General features: G+C 39.9%; 1 protein-coding gene across 1 annotated transcript in view; it reads right to left on the reverse strand.

The window, feature by feature from the left end:
• Positions 1-16246, reverse strand: part of TP53INP1 (tumor protein p53 inducible nuclear protein 1) — a 98598-nt gene that overhangs the window by 82215 nt on the left and 137 nt on the right. Inside the window, 1 exon segment of the mRNA XM_027599978.2 lies at positions 11816-11924. The gene's annotated coding sequence lies outside the window, so the exon portion shown is untranslated.

Below are 16246 nucleotides of genomic sequence, written 5' to 3' on the forward strand. Positions count from 1 at the left end.
AGTTACATATATTTGACAACAAAGAAAGCTTAAATTTTTTTTTTTTTAGATTTTATTTATTTATTTGAGACAGAGAGAATGAGAGTGAGAGAGCACATGAGAGGGGGGAGGGTCAGAGAGAGAAGCAGACTCCCTGCCAAGCAGGGAGCCTGATGTGGGACTCGATCCAGGGACTCCAGGATTATGACCTGAGCCGAAGGCAGTCACTTAACCAACTGAGCCACCCAGGCGCCCCAGAAAGCTTAAAATTTTGAACGTCAAAAAAACATCACCACACATATTCCTTAGCAGAAGTGAAAGGGTTAGGGCAAAGAGAAATATCACTTTCTACTATACATGTTTCTGTATTATTTAGCCAGTGCCTATATATTGTCTTTTAAAATAAAGAAAATTGCACACAACAAAACATGTTATAAACAGCTAAAAATAACAAACTGGAAAAGTATTTGATACAAATATGATAAGACTTAATAGATTTGATAGTCTTAATATATAAAAGCTCATACAAATCAAAAAGAAAAACATTAAGACCATCAGTATTAAAATGGGTAAAGAAAGGGGCACCTGGGTGGCTTAGTCGGTTGAGCACCCGACTCTGGGTTTCAGCTCAAGTCATGATCTCATGGGTTGTGGGATCAGGCACTCAGTGGAGAGTCGGGCTTGAAGATTCTCTCCCTCTGCCCCTCTCCCCGCTTGTGCGCATATATGCGTGTGCATGCACGCTCTCTCTCTCTCAAATGAATAAATAAATCTTTCAAAAATGGGTAAGAAAAAAATTATACTTCGAAATAAACTACTAGGTTTTTAACAAAAAAATGAGTAAGGATATTGACAATAAATCACTGAAAATCAAATACAAATATGTAGTAAAGAAAAAAATGTCCCATCTAATAATCAAATAAACGAAAATTAAAAGCAAGATAACACCTTTTACATTTTAGGGTACCAAGACTTTTTAAAAATTTAATAAATCTATCACTTTCATCCACATTTTGTGGGAGTACATAATTTCTTTGGTAAGGATCTTGGCAATGTCAGGTATCTCAAAAGTTCATAGCCCTCCCCCCCCCTTTTTTTTGGAGATTTTATTTATTTATTTGAGAGAGAGAGAGTCAGAGAGAGAGAATGCGGGCAAGCACGCAAAAGCTCAGGGGGAGAGGCAGAGAGAGAAGGAGAAGCAGACTCCCAGCTGAGCAGGGAGCCCGACACAGGGCTAGATCCCAGGGCTCTGAGATCATGACCTGAACCAAAGGAAGACACTTCACCGACTGAGCCACTCAGGTGCTCCAAAAGTTCACAGCCTTTGACTAGTGATGTTACTTCTAGGAATTTATCACAAGGTAATAAAATCACAGATATGGACAAAGATTAAAGTGGTTCATCTAAGGATTATTTATAACATCAAAAATTGGAGAAAACATAAGGATCAAATAAGAGCACAGTTAAATCAATGCTGTTAAATCGAACAGTAAGGTAAGTTATAATAGTGCCATCAAAAATGTTTATGGGGGTGTCTGGGTGGCTCGGTTGGTTAAGCGTCCACCTTCAGCTCAGGTCATGATCTCAGGGTCCTGTAATTGAGCCCTGAGTTGGGCTCTCTGCTCAGCAGGGAGTCTGCTTTTCTCTCTCTCGCTCTCAAATAAATAAAATCTTTAAAAAAATGTTTATGAAGGCTCAATATGATAAAAATACCTATTTTCCATAAGTTAGATATAATTTTAACATAATTCCAATAAAAATACTTTCAGAATTTTTTCAATAGAAAAACTGATCCTAAAAGTCAAATGGAAAAATAAACAAGAATGGCCAGGAAAACACTGGCAAGGGAAAAGAGCAATGAGAAAGGACCAGTATTACCACATATATATGAAAACGTATTTTATGCAATAGTTAAGAGAGTACAGTACCAGAATATTAACAACGAGACAAATGGAACAGTATAGACACAAAATACATACATTAGTTCATTCCATGGAAAAGGAAGCATCTTAAGTCAAAGGGGAAAAGGTGGACCCATGAGTAAATGATGTCAAGACAACTAGAAAGATACAAAGAAAACAGTTGGATCCGTGTCTTTGCAACATTAATCTCCTCCCCCCCCAAAAAAAACCCAAGAAAGACAAAGAAATATAAAAATTAAAACTATAGAAGCACTAGAAGAAAACAAAGATTAAAAAGTTTTTTAAATGGAAAGGTCTGTGTAATGATGATTCAAAATCCAGAAGCCATAAAAATAAATATTAAGTCTGACTATATATAAAAATATATTCTAAAATTTCTACATGGGAAGATTCTACAAGAAAAGTCAAAGCCAAAACAAACTGGGAAAAAAGTTGTGATCTATGTCCCAGACATAGGGCTAATCTCCCTCATGTACACAGAGCTCCTATAAATCAATATGGAAGGCCTGTAACCAGTAGAAAAGTGGGCAAAGCTTATGAAATGACAGTTTAGTTCAATACAAATTTTAGGATTGTTTGTTCCAGCTCTGTGAAAAATGTTGATGGTATTTTGATAGGGATTGCACTGAATGTATAGATTGCTTTGGGTAGCAATATTTGTTCTTCCAATCCATGAGCATGGAATGTTTTTCCATTTCTTTGTGTCTTCCTCAATTTCTTTCCTAAGTGTTCTATAGTTTTCAGAGTACAAACAAAGAGTACCTGTTTGGTTAGGTTTATTCCTAGGTAACTTAATAGCCAAAGTACTGTTGAAAAAGAAAACCAAAGCCGGAGGCATCACAATTCCAGACTTCAAGCTCTATTACAAGCTATAATCATCAAGACAGTACGGTACTGGCACAAAAACAGACACACAGATCAATGGAACAGAATAGAGAGCCCAGAAATGAACCTTCAGCTCTATAGTCAATTGATCTTTGACAAAGCAGGAAAGAATATCCAATGGAAAAAAGATAGTCTCTTTAACAAACGGTGTTGGGAAAATTGGACAGCAATATGCAGAAGAATGAAACTCTACCACTTTCTTACACCATACACAAAAATAAATTCAAAATCGACGAAAGACCTAAATGTGAGACAGGAATCTATCAAAACCCTGGAGGAGAACACAGGCAGCAACCTCTTTGACCTTGGCCTCAGCAACTTCTTGCTCTACACATCTCCAAAGGCAAGGGAAACAAAAGCAAAAATGACATGCTGGGACTTGATCAAGATAAAAAGCTTTTGCACAGCAAAGGAAACCATTGACAGAACTAAAAGGCAACCTATGGAATGGGAGAAGATATTTGCAAATGACTTATCAGATAAAGGGCTAATGCCCACAATCTATAAAGAACTTATCAAACTCAACACCCGAAAACCAAAAAATCCAGTCATGAAATGGGCAGAAGACATGAACAGATATTTCTCCAAAGAAGACATCCAAGTGGCTAACAGACAAGTGAAAAAATGCTCAACATTACTGAGCATCAGGGAAATACAAATCAGAACCACAATAAGATACCACCTCACACCAGTCAGAATGGCTAAAATTAACAACTCAGGAAACAACAGATGTTGGTGAGGATTTAGAGAAAGGGGAACCCTCTTACACTGTTGATGGGAATGAAAACTGGTGCAGCTACTCTGGAAAACAGTATGGAGGTTCCTCAAAATGTGAAAAATAGAGCCACCCTACGACCCAGTAATTGCACTACTGGGTATTTATCCAAAGGATACAAACATAGTGATTTGAAGGGGTACATATACCCCAATGTTTATAGCAGCAGTGTCCACGGTAGCCAAAATATGGAAAGAGCCCAGATGTCCATTGACAGATGAATGGGTAAAGAAGATGTGGTATATGTACACCATGGAATATTACTCAGCCATCAAAAAAAAAGAAAAGAAATCTTGTCATTTGCAACGATGTGGATGGAACGAGAGGGTATTATGCTAAGCGAAATTAGTCAGAAATAAAACAGATAAACATAGGGGAAGGGAAGGAAAAATAAAATAAGATGAAAACAGAGAGGGAGGCAAACCATGAGACTGTTAACTATAGGAAACAAACCGAAGATTTCTGGAGGGGAGGTGGATGGAGGAATGGGGTAACTGAGTGATGGGCATTAAGGAGAGTACTTGGTGTAAGGAGCACTGGTGTTATATGGAACTGATGAATCACTAAATTCTACCCCAAACCTAAAAAAAAAAAAAAAAAGAATATGGAAGAATTCTGTACCAGATGTCCTTTTCAAGACTTTTTAAGATTTCATGCCACTTTAAAGAAGTTGAAATTTGAAATTGTGGATAACACATTATAGGTGTGATTTATGCAAAAAAGAGATAGCAAGGATCCCCACCAGGCTCAAAGAAAAGGCTTTGGCTCGGGTCAGGTGGAAGAGTGTGGTACTCTTGGCCTTGGGGTTGAGTTTGAGCCCCATGCTGGGCATAGAGTTTATTTAAAAAAAATGTATATATATGTGTGTATATATATATATATATATACACACATATATATGTTCTTTTTAAAATATTGACAAATAAATGACACGTGTTTTAAAATGTTTAAAGATGTAAAATGTAAAAGACAGTTTATAGGAAAGAATATAAGAATAATTTTAAAACTATGAAAAGATTCTCATTTTTGCTTTTTTTTTTAGAGAGGGAGAGAGGGAGGGAGGAGAGGGCTAGAGGAGATAGAGAATTCTTTTTAAAGGAGAGGGAGAGAGAGAATCCTCAAGCAGACTCCCTGCTGAGTGTGGAGCCCAATGCGGGGGTCGGGGGGTGCGGGGTGGGATCCCGGGACCCTGAGATCATGATCTGAACCGAAATCAAGAGTCAGATGCTTAATTTACTGAGCCACTCAGATGCCCCTCATCTTCACTCTTAATAAGAGAAATGCAAATTAAAACTAAATGGAAATACCACTTTATTTATCCAGTTAGCAAAAATGTCCAAGCTTTTGGCAAGGCTGCAGAGAACTGGATTCTCTCACAGCTAGTAAGAGTGCAAAATGCCATAAATCCTATGAAGGGAACTTAGCAGCATCTATCAAAATCATAATTTTGATCCAGAAATTATGATTCACGGGGGGGGGGGGGGGGTTGGGTGGCTCAGTCGTTAAGCGTCTGCCTTCGGCTCAGGTCATGATCCCAGGGTCCTGGAATCGAGCCCCGCATCGGGCTCCCTGCTCAGCGGGAAGCCTGCTTCTCCCTCTCCCACTCCCCCTGCTTGTGTTCCCTCTCTCGCTGTCAAATGAATTAATAAAATTAAAAAAAAATTCAACTTCTGGGAATTTTTATGCATTTGATGCAAAAATAATGTACAAAGCTAGTAATTTAAGCACTGGTTGTCATAGGAAATGAATAGAGAAAAACAATTGTCTACCACTAGAAGACTAGTTAACCAGTATGTACCTATAAAAAAATGGTAAAACTCACTATGGAAATATCTATAAGAGAAATTATGATAATGTGAACAATATACTATCTTTTATGTAAAAAGGTGGGGGAGAGAATAAAATCTATATTCATATTCGTATTTGCATAGGATGCTGCAGGGAAGCGTCAGCTGGGACTGCAGTCATCTGAAGGGGCTGGAACATCCACTACTAAGCTCACTTGTGATGGCTGGCAGGAAGCTTCAGTTCTTGGCCATATGGGCCTCTCCTTAGGGCTGCTCACAAGCATGGCAGCTGGCTTCCCACAGAGCAAGTGATGGGTGGGGTGAGGGTGGGGATCCCAAGATGGCAAAATGCAGACCTTTCATCACCTCATCTCAGAAGTGGAATATCGTTCTATTTGTTAGAAGCAAATCCACTTCATGCTCCTGGGGAGGGAAATTCAGCCTAATCTCTCTGAGCAAGGAGTACTATAGAATTTGTGGACATGGTTTTTAAACTACCACGGATATATACTAACTAATGATAGTGGTTATCTAGGGGTTATGGGGGAGTGAGGAGACGGGCAGATATGGAATGGGTCGGAGAAACATTTTCACTGGTATCTTTAATTGTGGTAAAATATATATAATAAAATTTATCATAACCATTTTTAAGTGTACAGTTCTGCATCATTAAGTCCATTCCCATTGTTGTGTAACCATCACCACCATCCAGCTCCAGAATTCTTGTCATTTTGCAAAACTCAAATCCTGTACCCATCAGACAATACCTGCCCTCTCCTTCCCTACAGCCCTGGCAACCACCATTCTTTCTATGTCTGTGAATTTGACTCCTCCAGGTATCTTATATAAGAGGAATCATATAGTGTGTGTCCTTTTGTGACTGACTTATTTCACTTAGCATGATGTCCTCAAGGTTCATTCACATTATAACTTATGTCAGAATTTCCTTCCTTTTTAAGGCTGAATAATATTCCACTGTATGTATAGACCATATTTTTTATCCATTCATCAGTGAACATGTGGTTTGCTTCTACCCCTATCATGAATGATGCTGCAAAGAACATCTGTGTACAAATATCTCTTTGAGTCCTCACTTGTGTATTTTTATATTTAAAATTTTTTACACCATGGAAATTGCATTAATAATCAGTTGCTACATAACAACGATGACTTAATATTTCTCCTGGTTCTGTGGCTTGGCTGGGTGGTTCTTCTGCTTGTTTACCTGGCCTCAGTCACATGGTAGCATTCAGCTGGGAGATGTGGTGGGCCCGAAGGTCCAAGTTGGCCTTGTTCACATGGCTGCCAGTTGGTCTTGGCTCTTGTTTTCCTCCCTGTGACCTCTAATCCTCTCGTAGGTTAGACCACCTTCCTTACATGGAGGACTCATAGAAGTGTTCAAGACAGGGAAAGCAGAAGCTGCTTTTTTTTTTTTTTTTTGGAACTCTCTGGAACTTGCACAATGTCACTTCTGCTATCTTCTATTGGTCAAAGCAAATGTCAAAGACAGCTCAGATTTCAGATAGAGAAAGACAAACGCCACATGATTTCACTTATATGTGAAATCTAAAGAAGAAAACAAACAAACAAGTAAACAACAACAAAAAACCAAGGAGACTCTTAAATACAGAGAACAAACTGGTGCTTACCAGAGGAGAGGTCGATGGGGGCGATGAGTGAGATAGATGAAGGGGGTTAAGAGGTACAAACTTCCGGGTATAAAATAAATGAATCATAGAGATGAAAACTACAGCATAGGAAATAAAATCAATAATATTATAATGTTGCATGGTGACAGATGGTGACTACACAAACCATGGTGAGAACCATTGAGAATCGTTGAATTATGTTGTTGTACGACTGAAACTAATGTAATCTGACTGTTAAATGTGCTTCAGAAAAAGCCCAGCTCAGCTTCAAGGGGTGGGGAACAGACTCTACCTCTTGATGAGAGTAGCTGAAGATATTTGTGGCCCTATTTAGGGGCACCTGGGTGGCCCCATTGGCTAAGCGTCCCATTCTTGGTTTTGACTTGAGTCATGATCTCGGGGCCTGAGCCCCAAGTCAGGCTCTGAGCTCAGCGTGGACTCTGCCTGAGATTCTCTCCCTCTCCCTCCCTCTGCCCCTCCTGCTCGTGCTGTCTCTCTCTCTAAAAGAATAAATAAATAAAATCTTAAAAAAAAGAAAATCTGTGGCCATTATTTAACCTACCACAGGAACATATTACTTACTCCACACCATAAATGTCTATAAGTAAATCTCTGCACCATAAAATGTCTGTAAGTAAATCTTAACGGTATGGGAAAATTCACTTTTATATTTTAATATAATTTTTTATATTTTAATAAGCAGAGAACAAAACTGCATACAAATTATGATTTATACCTCTACCACCATGGTCTCAGGGCTTCCCTGCTGCCTCCCTGACTACGCTGTGTTTAGGCTTTTTCCCGTCTCTACTAGAGATAATGGCTCAACCCAAAATGCTTAAGTAGTAAGGAATATGGATTGTTTCACATAGCAGAGAGTTGGGAGGAAGGCAGCTGCAGTGGTTGAAAATGCAGCTACTTGCTAATGTCAGCAGGGCCCCAGAGCTGGGGCAGCGGTTCAGCCAGATGCGCACGCTAGTCTCCCTCACGGCCATGGCCACGTGGTGGCTGGCGGCTGCTTTTCAGTTACAGGTGTCGCATTCAGAACTGAAGACCTCTAGAGGGAGAAGAGGTAGGTGTCTTCCTGGCGTCTCTCGGCCCCCTCAACTCTTCATTTTGAAAAATTTTAAACATACTGAAAAGCTGAGAGTAGTAATGACGACCCATAAACCCTCCACCTAGATTCAACAACTGATAACATTTTGCCACATGCCGCAATTGCTTAATCTCTCTCCTTCACTCTTTGTCCTATGCCATTTGAAAGTAATTTGCAGACATCATGACACTGTACCCCTACATGATTCAACCTATATTTCCTTTTTTTTTTTTTAAAGATTTTATTTATTTATTTGAGAGGGAGAGAGTGTGCACACAAGTCAGGGGGAGGGGCAGAGCAAGAGGGCTAAGCAGACTCCACACTGAGCACAAAGCCCGACATGAGGCTCGATCCCAGGACCCCGAGATCATAACCTGAGCCGAAGTCAGACACTTAACCCACTGAGCCATCCAGGCCCCCCCATCAGCCTATATTTCCTAAGAATAAATATGTCTCCTATAGATCCACAATAACAGCACACTTAAGAAAAATTAACAGTAATTCCCTAGTATTGTTTAACATTCAGTCCAAGATCAAATGTCCTCAGTAGTCCTTAAAAAGTATTTTATAGCTCATCTCTTTTATACCAGAATCCAATCAAGTTTCATACACTGCATTTGTTTTTATGTTTCTTTTGTCCCTTTTCATTTAGAATATTCCCTCAATTTGATTCCCATTGCATGTTTTTCTTTTGAATCATTCTGATATATCTCCTCATGATGCCATTTATTTTGTTCCTCTTTGTACTTCTTGTGACCTTCAAAATTAGATTTAGATGCTTGACTAGATTTATGTTAGACCTTTGGCCAGAATATTTCGTAAGTGGTTTACTGTACCTTTGTTAGTGAGGAGAATTTCTCAGAAGCCCCATAGTAGACTTTTTCATAAGTGCCATTGGCCAGAGCAGGGAAACATGCACTGGCCTGGACCAGTCACTGGTGATGGAAGTGGAAATTTCATGCTTAGGTTCATTCATAAGATGTGCCTCTGCGGGCTGAGGGTGGTGCCTGGCTCCTCGAAGGGAGAAAGGTGGATACATGTACAAAATGGGTTCTGCCAGGTAGAGGAAGCAGGATGCACCGTTTCCCTGACCCCTCCTATGCATTAGCAATTTCCGCTGGTGCTACCTTCGCCCACATGATATCCACCCACTTTTCTCCATCTCCACTACCACACCTGTCCAAGTCACCAACAATGCTGGCCCAGGCTCCAGCCACAAGCTCCTAACCAGTCTCCCTGTTTCCAGTCTATTCTCCAGACAGACAAGGCAGAGTTGTCTTTTAAAATCTAAGTTGGATTATGCCCAACCCCTGTTTTAATCCCTCCAGGAGCTTCTTTGTACACTTAAGCTAAAATCCTCAAATCTCAACTTGGCCTACAACATATCACATCCCTTGGTTCCTGCTTACCTCTCCACTTTTCACTTGGCCTACCCTCCTGTGCATTCAGTAAACGCCAGCTATGCAGGCTTTCGCTCTTTGAATGCACTAGACCCTCTACTGATTCAGGGTGTGTGCACATGCAGTTCTTTCTCCTGGAACACTACCCCCCAGCCCCCACACACTCTGTGCCTGGTAGCAGACTGTAACAGTTGTTATGGGCTCGAATTGTGTTTGCCCCAAATTCGTATCTCGAAGCCCTTAACCTCTAGTACCTCAGAATGAGACTGTTATTTAGAGATAGGATTTTCAAAGACGTAATTAAGGTAAAATGAGGTCTTTAGGGTGGGTTCTAATCCAATGCCTGATGTCCTTATAAAAGATAATATTAGGCACAGACACCGAGGACAGAGCATGTAAAGACACAGGGAGAAGGGGGCCATTTACCAGTCAAGGAGAGAAGCCTCTGAAGAAATCAACCCTGCTGAGACTTTGATCTTGGACATCCAGCCTCTAGAAGTGTAAGAAAATAAATTTCTGTTGTTTAAGAAACCCCCTTCCCCCGTCTGTGGTACTTTATTATTGCTGCCCTAGCAAACTAATACAGTAGTGAAGCAGGTAGATTCTGCAGCAGCCTTCCTAGATGGAAATCTTGCCTCTGCCAGTTACTAGCTGAGTAATTTGGGGCAACTTACTTAACTTTTTCATGCCTTGGTTTCCTTTTCTGCAAAATCGGGATGGTAACAACAGTACCAACACAGTGAAACCATCCAGTTTGCCCCAGACTGCCTGTACCCCGGGGTGCGGGACTTTCAGCGCTAAAAACTCAACAGTCACCCTAAAGTGAGTAGGGCTGTTGTGAGATTGAATGGATACAGGTAGCAAACTAGAAGAATGCCCGGCACTTGGTAAGCACTCAGAAAGTAACAAGTGTCGTCACTATTTTATTATTAATTACATTTCAGATCTCAGCTTAACTGTCACTTTCTCAGAGGTATTTTCCTGACTCCATAATCTGGATTAGGACTCCCTGTTAAATTCTTTCATAGTGTAAGGTTCTTTTTTTGTTAGTGGAACCCCAATATCCACTCTCCACATTTTCAGTAATAACAGGACCCCTGATTTCTAACTGGGCACATGGCCGACTAGAATAAAAACTAATTCCCAGCTTCCCTTGTAGAAAACTAAATTCTGACCAATGGGATATGGGCAGATGTGATATGTGCAGATTCTGGGGTGTTTCCTTAAAGTAAAAGTTTTTGTTTTGCTTTGTTTTGTTTTTTTAAAAGATTTTATTTATTTATTTGACAGAGAGAGACACATCCCAGAGAGGGAACACAAGCAGAGGGAGTGGGGGAGGGAGAAGCAGGCTTCCCTCGGAACAGGGAGCCCGATGTGGGGCTTGATCCCAGGACCCTGGGATCATAATCTGAGCCGAAGGCAGACACTTAACGACTGAGCCACCCAGGCGCCACTTGTTTTTGTTGTTGTTGTTGTTTTAAGATTTTTAAGATGTATTTATTTATTTGAAAGAGAGAGAGAGTGCATAGCGGGGAAGGGCAAAGAGAGAGGGAGAGAGAAACTCTAAGCCGACTCTGCACTCAGTGCCAAGCCCCACACAGGGCTTGATCTCATGACTCTTAGATCATGACCTGAGCCAAGACCATGAGTCAGAGGCTCAACCAACTGCACCACCTAGGCGCTCCAAGCAGGAGGTTGTTTTTTTTTTTTTTTTTTTTTTGTCTTATTACTGGATAGTTTATTGAAACCAAACTGATAATACAGAGAAGAGACTGAGGTGGCAGCTGCCAGAATCTTGGTGGATTACAGATGCAAACTGGCTGAGACGAGTCCTTAAACCCACACTTCAGTAACAGACTGATAAATCAGTTGCATAAATACAGAGAATGAAAGACACGAGACATTTCACAGCTTTTCGCTTTGCATTTCTGTTTTAAACATACGTATGTTACAACTTTACATGTTAAATTACCACGCCACAGATTTTGTGACAATGGCTAAGGATGCAGTGGTCCCATCCCCCTGATATAAGCAGAGTTTGGTCTGCAACGTACAACATTTCAGTGAGGTACCAAACAAACCCTTAACACATAACACATAAAAAGATCTTTAAAAATCAGATTAACACAATGCTCTTCGGGTTATACAAAGAAGAACGGAAAAGTGGAAAAATAAGACATTAGGGATGCTTCTAATTGATAGTGTCTTGAGATCTTAAAAGTTTCATTCCCTTACTCCAAGGGCAAAAAAAAATTTTTTTAACTAATGGAAAAAAGAAAGCAACATCATACATAACACCCTACAATGAGGAAAAACACTTACCCTTACAGTGCTTAGACGCTTCCATATAATAAATACAGCAGGTAGCAGAGCAAAAGCAGGAGGTTCTTAACCTAAAGAAGTTGTGGATAGAATTCTTGGAGCCTGTGAACTAGAATGGGAAAAAAATTACATCTGTAGTTTTGTGAACTGCTAACTAAAATTTAGCATTTTCTTCAATTATGAATACAGGCAACGAAGCACAAAAATATTGGCAGTAACTGTGATCCTGTCACCAAACAAAATCAGACATTTTCATATCACATAATCATTTTGCAGATATCTAATATATTGTTTATGTTCATCGCCACTATGAAATTTGAAATTACACTCACTGCAAGTTTATTAGTTGATGCTTAAAGCAGCACATACTTTGCTATATTCCACGGCACAAAAATGACTTCTCCCTTAAAGGGAAGGGCGTCTTGCCCCTTATCCTTTCACTCTTGCTACTGGCTGCCATAGAGAACTACTAGAGAGTCATGTTGTATATACCAGCAAGGGCTATACTCCTCAGAGAGTAGAATGACCAGACTGAGAGGGCCTAAGTCTCTGGGATCTTCATGCAATCTGAGACTGCTTACATCCAAATGGCTACGTGACAGAGGGATAAATGTTACCTTGTTTACAGCACTGTGACTTTGTGTGTTTATTTGAGCAGCTGAATTTATATCCTTATTAACACAATAGCAATTACCACATTTTATGATTACATATTTATTTGTGATGATTTTGGGGTAAATATCTTTACTACTAAGAATAAGCTCTTTGAGGACATGAAGCATGTCTATCTGCTCATTCTGGAATTCGGGCAACTGCTACCGTGTAGGAACAGAGTAAACTTCCAATAAATGTTTTAAAACGAATGAAATAATAGCATAATAAATATTTATAACCATGTTTGGCTACTCAAATAATATTGTACAGGCAATATTTAAAAACAAGCAAAAAGCTTGTTCAAAAAAGGTTAGAGCTAATACCAAAATGTAAACAGTAACTGTCTGAATTATTGGTTTTAGCATGATTTTTTCCCCTACATACATATGTATACTTTATATACTTTAATTGCATATATATAGACATATACATATATATTCTTTAATGACTACATATATATCATTAAAGGAAATCTGGAAAATATAGGCAAATGTGTGTGTGTGTGTGTGTGTGTGTGTGTGTGTGTGTGTGTGTGTGTATAAAATGAAAAACATGTTACAAAACAAAATGGACTAAGAAGTCAGTTGATCCCTGAGGGCCTTGGAGAAGGAGGAGAAAGCGTGTGAAGTAGTCTTATTCTGGGAGATTTAACCAGCTGTGATCTGGTGTAGACCCTCTCAGACTGTTTAGATGCTCAAGGTGTCATGTAAAACCCAAAATGCCTGACCGACTCTTAACATAAGGAAAGAAACTCACTTCTTGATAAGAGGGGAGCAATATTCTTCTGGAACAATAAGGCATAACTCTTTAAAATACAGCAATCAACCATAGGACAATCTTTACTGGGCTAAAGCTTGGAAAGAAGTGTTCTTATACTTCATCCATAATTACACAGATGGCACAGTTATAATCACCATATACTCAGAAAGGCTATAGTGAGCAAATGCCATGGCTAAAGGCCAAGTTAACAATTGTGCTCTGTGGTCATTTATTTGTAAATGTTAATTCTGGGGTTAAGCATTGAGCTTCTGCCTTGATTGTAACCTGGACTGAATAAAAGTATATGCATACTTCAAGTATACTGGTTTTGATACAAAGTAATTAGACTAAGGAAATATTTTATGTGCTCATAATTCTAAAAAAATAAATTTCAAGATTAGCAAATAATAGATGTTCTTATAAATGTTAGTTGGTGGCAGGGTGTTATCCATAGCATAACTTTAAAAGTCCTTAATTTTTCCTCTATTGCCATTATTTGGAATTCTGCCTTAAGGTTTATATATCTATAGGCTCATAGTATGTATTACTTAGATTTGCGTTAATTTGTGATTACTAGAAAAATGGTATTTTTCAATACAGACTGACTGACTTGGAGATAAGGAAACAAATGAAATATGTCCATCAGAAAGATGTGAAACTAAGTACTGGAAATAAAGTGGAAGACAAGTTAATAATATCTAATGGTAGTTGTTAAAGAATAATTTTTAACAAGATTATACAACCACGACTCTCATACAGATATAAAATGAACACATGTCAAGAATTTCATTTAAAGGGCACCTAGCTGGCTCTGTCAGTAGAGAATGAGACTCTTGATCTTGGGGTTGTGAGTTCGAGCCCCATGTTGGGGGCAGAGATTACTTAAAATCTTTTTTTTTTTTAAAAGATTTATTTGTTTAGGGGCGCCTGAGTGGCTCAGTCGTTAAGCGTCTGCCTTCGGCTCAGGTCATGATCCTGGGGTCCTGGGATCCAGCTCCACGTCGGGCTCCCTGCTTGGCCGGGAGCCTGCTTCTCCCTCTCCCACTCACCCTGCTTGTGTTCCCTCTCCCTCTGTGTCTCTCCCTGTCAAATAAATAAATAAAATCTTTATAAAAAAAAAGATGTATTTATTTGAGAGGGGGGAGAGAGAGAGAGAGAGCACGAGTGGGAGGGGAAGAGGGAGAGGGAGAGAGAATCTCAAGCAGATGCCATGCTCAGTGTGGAGCCTGATGCAGGGCTCGATCTCACAACCCTGAGATCATGACCTGAACTGAAACCAAGAGTCAGATGCTTCACCAACTGTGCCACCCAGGAGCCCCAAAAATAAAATCTTAAAAAAAGTTTTTTTTTCATTTAACTCATTAATTAATGTGGGAACCAGTAAGATGTTGCAACCAATTCAAAGAAGTAATCAAAGTACCATACTGTATAGGCAGTTAGGAATGCTTAAGTAAATCTGCTTAACAGACACAAAACTGGTCAATATCCATAGAACAATAATCAACAGTTAATACAATTTGCATATTTATGGACAAGAATTATTTGCATTATTGTCAATATCCTGCAACTTACGGAATTGTAAAATAGCTCAAAGATGATGAAAGGCACAAAGACCCCACAGAATCAAATAACCTGAACAGTGTCTAGCTTCCCACTGGGACACCCAGCAATCTTTTTGCTCCTTTTAGTTTTTTAGAGAGAGGGAGAGAGAGCACATGGGGGGCCAAGGGGCAGAGGGAAAGGGAGAGAGAGAATCTGAAGCAGGCTCCACACTCAGCATGGAGCCCAATGCAGGGCTCTATCTCACAACCCTGAGATCATGACCTGAGCTAAAATCAAGAGTTGGACATCTAACGGACTGAGCCACCGAGGCACCCCTTTTTGCTCCTTTTAAACAGTCTTTCTTAATATTTTCCCTACATAGCTGACTTGTGTTAAGTGCTGTTTATGGGCCAGACACTGCCTAGGTGCCTTAAATGCATTAGCTTATTTAATTCTAATAAGAACCTTATGAGGTAGGATTTATTATTATTTCCATTTCGTAGGGGAGGAATCTGAGGCACAAGATAAGGTAAATCTGTCACCCAAAGTCACAGAGATAGGAAGTGGAGCCAGGATCTGAGTCCAGGTTTCTCATCAGCTATGAAGCCATGGATGTGAGTATGAAGGAAAAAAAATTAATGGACCTGACCAACTATACTACATTAGATATAGAAGAGGGAAAAGGGAAGGATGACTCCGAAGTGTTTCCTCTGGCTGTGAGAGGGGGAACACTGTTCAGATAAATGAAGAGACTAAGAAGGGCAGTAATTTGATGTGGTTTTTAGACAGGTAGACTTTGAAGTAATGGCAAGATGTCTAGATGGAAAAGTCTCGCTGGGCAGGAGATCAGAATTGGAGATGTAGATGAGTGATTTTTTTTTTTCTTTTACGGATCAGGTTTAAATTGTGGTACTGAAAACACTAGTGTGTGTCTGTGAGAGCTAAAGGACAGAAGCCAAGAGGGAACAGAGAACATTACGCAGGAGGGACTGAGGTCCTGCACAGGCTGCAGAGAGGAGGGGGGTCTCAGGGAGTAAAACTAAAGCGGGGTAAATTGGCTAGAGTTCGTAGGTCCAGGCAACAGGGTACACTCCTTCGGTTTTAAGGAGGTGGAGTCACAAATGCAAACAGCTAGGGTTGAGGCTGAAAAGTAAATAGAGGCCAAATCATGGAGGGGCGTTATCCAATCCACAGTAAAGACTGTCAAGCAAGCAAGGATCATGATGAGATGTACACTTTAGAAAGAACCAGTCTGGTTACCGCATGAACAGTCCGGGCAAATCTGCAGGCAGGTGTCACTGGGCTTCAGACGTAGGCAGGGATTTCTTGGACCAGGGCAGGTCTTGGCAACTAGACCCAGCTCTAATATTTGAAAGGCCGCGGGTAAGAGTAGCAAAGAAGGCTCACATACCACGTGATAAATACCTAAGAGTTTTCAGTTAAGCTAGTAACTGTCAACATATTCTCTATCCTCCT

Source organism: Zalophus californianus, chromosome 4 (genome assembly GCF_009762305.2).
Source record: "Zalophus californianus isolate mZalCal1 chromosome 4, mZalCal1.pri.v2, whole genome shotgun sequence".
In the NCBI taxonomy this organism is placed as follows: Eukaryota; Metazoa; Chordata; class Mammalia; order Carnivora; family Otariidae; genus Zalophus; species Zalophus californianus.